The sequence below is a fragment of the Dermochelys coriacea genome, chromosome 8, assembly GCF_009764565.3.
Source record: "Dermochelys coriacea isolate rDerCor1 chromosome 8, rDerCor1.pri.v4, whole genome shotgun sequence".
NCBI lineage: Eukaryota > Metazoa > Chordata > Testudines > Dermochelyidae > Dermochelys > Dermochelys coriacea.
This window is the reverse complement of record NC_050075.1, coordinates 79458705-79464784: the sequence shown is the minus strand read 5'-3', so window position 1 is coordinate 79464784 and position 6080 is coordinate 79458705. Positions and strand designations below refer to the sequence as shown.

Genomic DNA, 6080 nt, shown 5'->3' with positions numbered 1-6080 from the left:
CAGTAGGGTAATGTTGGGGTTGCAAACAATGCAGGGGGTGTTTATTTTTATAAAATTTGCATTGGAATTGGATATTATTCACCCACTATAATTTTAAATAAAATTGAATGTTTCTATTGATGTAGCTTGTTTTTATACAACTTAAATTTGGGGCCAAATTTGAATTGAAGTGTTATTTTAAATATGCTTTGCACAAAAAATAATGTTTAGTATAGTTATTATATTATTGTTCATGCTGTAGTAGAAGGGGTTAAAACACAGGCAATGTGGGTTGTTTTCTTGATATTGCCACTAAATTCGTGTTTGACTTTGGATAAGTCACTTGCCCTCTTTGTGTTCTAGTTTCCTCATCTGAAAATGGGACTAATAATCCTGGTCTATCTCACATAGGTATTGTGAGGATTAATTTTCTACTGTTTGTAAAGTGCTTTGAAATTGTTGGAAGAAAGGCCTTATACCAAGTGGTGAACTTTTGATATATATACTATTTATATACTGTTTCTTGAAATGCAATGTCACAGCCAGACTGTTATATGAGATGTTTTGGAATATTATGTATGTAATGTAATGCTAGTTCTGTGTCTGGAATATTTTTTTTTTCAGTATTCCTGGTTTAGAAGAAAGAATACACTGTGTTGTAATTAGTTGCATCTGAATTTTTAATAAAATCTTCATCCTCCAGTAACAAAATCATAATTACAAAGAGCAGTCTGCCTTGGGGAGGGTTGAGCTATGCTGAATGACTTCCATTGACTATAGTTCTGCACAGGCATTCATAATAAACATCAAATATAATTAACCTATTAAAGTTATTAGCTGGACTTCAAAGAGACAATAAGACTCTTTCTTGAGGATCAGTCACTCCCAAACTAGGATACAAAAGATCACTTTCGTACAGCTGCCTAAGGTGAGGGTAGTTTCATGAAAGATAGAAACTGCCCTAGGAATGTGTGATTAGTACTGATCTACCTGCTGCCCCCTTGCCCAGCCTGTGGCAGACTCAGCAGTGGCAAAAAAATCTTTTCCTTTATAATTTTGGGGGGCGGGGGGGGGACGACTGGGAGAGTCAGAGACAGTATCAGCAGATTTAAAAGAGATTAGGACCCTCCTGATTGTGTGGAAAGGAATAGAAGAAAGTGGCATTCATGTCCCCTAGATGGTCATTATTATTGTACAGCAGTAGCATCTAAAAGGCAAGTCAAGGGCTCCATTGAGCTAGATGCTGAACACAGAACAAAAAGATGAACCGTTAGCCCCAAAGAGCTTACAATCAGGTAAGACAATCTAAATGATTCTCATGCTTCGCCTAAAAATATGTAAGACCAGCACTGAAGAAGGGAGATTTACAAACAAAACCAAAACAAACTATCTCACCAAAACACCTAAATTCCCACCCCTATCTGGAGAGACCCACAACAGCCCAATGACCTTAAATCAAGGAGAACCCCCAAAACAAGGGGGACTTTCAATATCAGGGCCTGGAAGGGGGAGATGGAACTGGGACATGAGCCGCTTGTGTGTTGGGGCAGGGTGGCAGCTTTAGCAATGGAGGGGGAATCTTGATACAGGTGCAGAGGCTATGTCGAAAGAGCTAGCACAAAAGCAAAGGTCTTCCAGCAGCAGCTTGTGGTTAAGGTTTGTGCGGGGGAGAGGCGTGTGTGAAGGTTTGGTGGGGGGAGAGGTGTGTGTATCTCTCTATGGATAAGCCTTGGGGCAGCAGGTCTGTTCCCGCTGCCTTCACCTTAAAAACAGATTGCAGGGCTCTGATAGCCATCCTCCTGTTCGTAGCCAGGTGCCTATACCCCACGCAGGCCGCTCCTTTGCTGCACTGAACAGCCAGAGGAGCCCACAGTGCGCCCAGAACAGACTCTTTCTTCATCCTCCCCAATGAGGAGACCGCAATCCCCAGCATGCACTGCTCGCCGTCTCACACCAGTGGCTACGAGAATGGCAGCGTATAGCATTCTGGGAATTGTAGTCTTCTCGGTGTCGCCTTTAGAATAGAATGCGTCTGTCTCAGCCAATCGCGGCTCCTCTTGCAGGGGCGGATTGAACTCGAAGGCGCCTATTGCCTGATAGAATTGTCAGTCCTGCTTGTCATTCGGCCCTAGCAACTGAAGCATCCTAACGACGCCTGCAGCGTGGCCTGAGGCCCTCTTAGCCTCCAGCCCCCAGAGCCTGCGGGCAGGTAAGCGGGGCCGGGGGCAGAGAGGGGTTCTGGGCGTGGAGGTATCAGCCTAGCGCAGGGTGACCATCTGGCAGCCCGGGGGCATAACCCCCCACAGAGGGGTAATCACAGGGGCAGGGTGACCCCCCCCATCCCGATTCAATGAGAGCCACCCCGCCTCCCACCCTCAGCCGCTCGCCCTCCAAAACATGCAGCCCGCAGCCTCAGCAGGGTGCAGGAGAAAGGGGAGGGGAAGGGGAGCCAGGGGCTTAGAAATGGTGAGGAGTGATTGGGATGGCAAGAGAAAGCAGTGAAGCCACAAAGGAAGCAGCAGAGGAAAGGCCAAATCAGCAAAGAAAACATCTTTGAGAGAGATGGGGGCGGGGAGAGAAGATTTTAATTGTTATCTAAACTGAGTGACAAAATATGGCCTAAGGAAAAACAAACACTGTAAAAGAGAGCAGAAAAGAAGCATCAGGATAAAGAGGAGAAAGGAAAAGGTGGTACTAAGAAGCTTGCTTTGGGCAATATTTTGTACCTGTGATTTAATCTAATTTTGTTGGTTTCTAGCAACAAACACCACAATGGTTTTTGTTGAATGGTGAAAATGGTCCTGACTCTGGGACCCAGACCTAGCCTCTATTTGGACACTATAAAATGTATAACATAGGTCTGTTATACAGATCACCCTCATTTTCTTTTTGAAAAATTGCAGGGAGATTCCCAGTGTGCAGTGCGGACTCCACTTAGGACAAAAATGCACAGTCCACACTTACCAAGATGAACATGCTGGTACCTGTAGATTTCCATGAGCACCTCTGCTCAGAATAAAATGGAGTATTGCAGGCCACGGCCTGTAGTCTTAGCAAAGACAGCACCTACAAGGTGGCTGAAAATTTGATCAAAACGGAGCATAGCATGCTGAAACCCGTAGTCAGGATTCCTTGTATTCTCTGGAATTTATCTTGAATCCACACTGTGTTGCAGGATTGTGCTCTAGAATCTAAGATTTTATTTTAAAAATATTATGTTTCTAGTCCCGGTAGTTGCAAAAAAAAAAAAAAAAAAAGCTTGAAAATGTTAAGCTGATGTAAGATGATGCATTGCAGTCTTCCTGAGTCTATAGTCACCCAGAAACTATAACTCAGAGATATGTACACTGCTCCCTGCTTCCCAGTGAGATGATCAAGATCTAAATATGGCATTTTAAATGTCAACATTTTTACATTGCTGATAATTTTAGCAGAAACATCTAACTGATGTTCCACAGTCTCTAACTGCCTCCCTATGTTCCCTCAGGTGGCAAAACCCATCGAGCCCCCTAATGAGGCCCTGATTCAGGAAAGCATTTAAGCATATGTTTGACTGCTGTGGAACTACTCACATGCTCAGGTGCTTGCTTGGATCAGGGCTTCAATTGCCAAAAATTCTAGCTTAATTCCAAACAACTTCTGTAATGCAGTTATACATTGTCAATTCATATATTTGGGGGCATATCGAAAACTGTGTACGACAGATTACATAAAGTTAGTCAAAATAAACAACACCAGGGCTTCTGAACAGATTTGATCATTCTTAGCTGTTACTGTTAACAATTGTAGCTTTTTTTTTTTTCCAGACAGGAGTGTGCTTTTTAAATTGCCAGTGTCCCTTTAATTTAGATCTGGTGACACAGACAACAAAATAATAAAGAACGTTTTTGATACTTTGCTGGTACTGTTTTGTTCTGTAGACGTACATTTGATGAGTCAGTATTTTTAAATTGTAATAAATCAGCTTTAAATTAGTAATACACACAAACATGACCTTAAATGGTTCAATTAGGCCACTAATTAATCTTTCTTCCTTCTCAGTTTAGACAGCATCCCTTGCATTGCTCATAACTAATCACCTTTCTCTTTCTGTGGCACCTGGGAACTTTGTGGATTTGTTTCATAACTCTAATTTTTTCGGTCCATTAAACAATTAGGAGAACATTCTGATCTTCATTTTTCTTCTGAGAGTCTAAGGACTGCACATCGATTCCAGGATGACAATTAATCTGTAAAATATCTAACACAAAGTTGTCAAACGATGTCTGCTTGGACATTACCAGTTTATATATGATCTTATTCTGACAATTTGTGCTGAAAATTGACTCCTCATAGTTTATGAAAGATTGTAGATAGTTCAATCACATGTATCTGTGGACATAAACAGCCCACAGATAAAATATCTGGTTTATTTAATACTGGGGTTTGTACATTATATTATGTTTTCAATAACTATTCTTTGTATACACGTTTTGTACACTCTGCTGTTATTTTTCAAGTTTAGTGTTCAGGTATTTAGTTAATGAACATCACTATGAAAATATTGCATTTGGGTATTTATAGAGAAGTACACGTAATGGAGTCCTACTCTTATGCAGTATAAGAACTTAGAGAGAGCTCTGTGTGAGGATAGGAATTGAACATGGACAAAACATTTCTGCTTGACATTAAAAATTAAACTCTTGGCCTCTTCTGAAAAATTCACAGAGCAAGATTCTTATTTGGTTTGTATACTCTCCTGGGCAGGAGACATTTCTTTTTCTGTCTTTTGTACATTGTTGACCATACTGTCAGTGTTTACAAAAAGTGACTAACAAAATGTTCTTCAAGTAATAGTGGAAGTTGTACTTAACTTGGCAGAATAGATACTTGGCAAGGCTGATAGTACCTACTATGGTTTGTGCTACATTTTTCTAAGCGAAGGTGAGACAGCATAGTCTAGTACAGGGGTGGCCAACCTATGGCTCAGGAGCCACATGTGGCTGTTCAGAAGTTAATATGCGGTTCCTTGTATAGGCATCAACTCCAGGGCTGGAGCAACAGGCGCCAACTTTCCAATGTGCCGGAGGGTGTTCACTGCTCAACCCCTGGCTTTGCCCCAGGCCCTGCCCCCACTCCACCCTTCTCACCCGCTCCCCTGGGCCTGCCGTGCCCTCGCTGCTCCCCCCAGAGCCTCCTGCATGCCACGAAACAGCTGATTGGGAGGGAGAGAGAGGCGCTGATCAGCGGGGCTGCTGGTGGGTAGGGAGAGGAACTAATGGGGGGGCTGCTGACGTATTACTGTGGCTCTTTGGCAATGTACCTTGTAAATTCTGGCTCCTTCTGAGGCTCAGGTTGGCCACCCCTGGTTTAGTGGCTACTGTTCAGGAATGAGAATCAGGAGACCTCATTTTTAGTTCTTACTCTGTTACTGGCTCAACTTTGTGAGCTGAGGCAAGTCACTGAGGGCCAGATTTTCAAAAGTGTCCTCGAAGTTTGGGTGCCTTGCTTTTTTAGTTTTTTATCTAAGACACTACTGTATCTAAAGTTAGAAAACTAAATATGTACGTGTCCAAAGCAGAGGCAAGTCCTAAAAATGTTAGCTTTAGCTTATACATTAAGTACCAATAGTTTACAGGAGATCCCAGCATAATATCAAAGTGAATGTTATAATATTTTAAAGACTTTGATTCATGTCCGCTACCCCCAGGGGCTCATAAAGGTTAAGGCCTTGATTCTCCATTGCATTGCACTTTGTACAGTCACATACCTCTGAGTAATATGTTGCTAAATCAAAATGGTAGCATTTTACATCCACTTTGCATCGATGTAAATGGTAGGGGCCTGGTTCTGTTTCCAGTTAAATCTATAGAAGTTTTGCTGTTGAATTCAGTAGGAATAAGATCAGGCCCTAATAGCATCCTAACTACAGACAAATGCATGCCTAGAGAATGAAAAATTTTGAGTCAGAACTGATGTATTGTTTGTGAGATTATAAAAGAAGGCTAATTAGATTTTTTTTTCTAACTATATTGTAATAAATGTATGTCCATCTGTCTCCCAGCTGGTACCTAAGTGGCCTCTGTGGGTTCCAGATTTGATCCCCATCACTCAACTCAGTT

The 6080-nt window shown here is 42.1% G+C and overlaps 1 protein-coding gene across 4 annotated transcripts in view; it reads left to right on the top strand.

Moving 5' to 3' along the window:
* Positions 1-2103: 2103 nt before the first annotated feature.
* The window catches only part of DNAI3 (dynein axonemal intermediate chain 3), a 57081-nt gene continuing 53104 nt past the window's right edge, over positions 2104-6080 (top strand). For all 4 annotated transcript variants that reach the window (XR_006283154.1, XM_038414672.2, XM_038414669.2 and 1 more), the window contains exon 1: positions 2104-2188. The gene's annotated coding sequence lies outside the window, so the exon portion shown is untranslated. The remainder of the gene's footprint in view (positions 2189-6080) is intronic.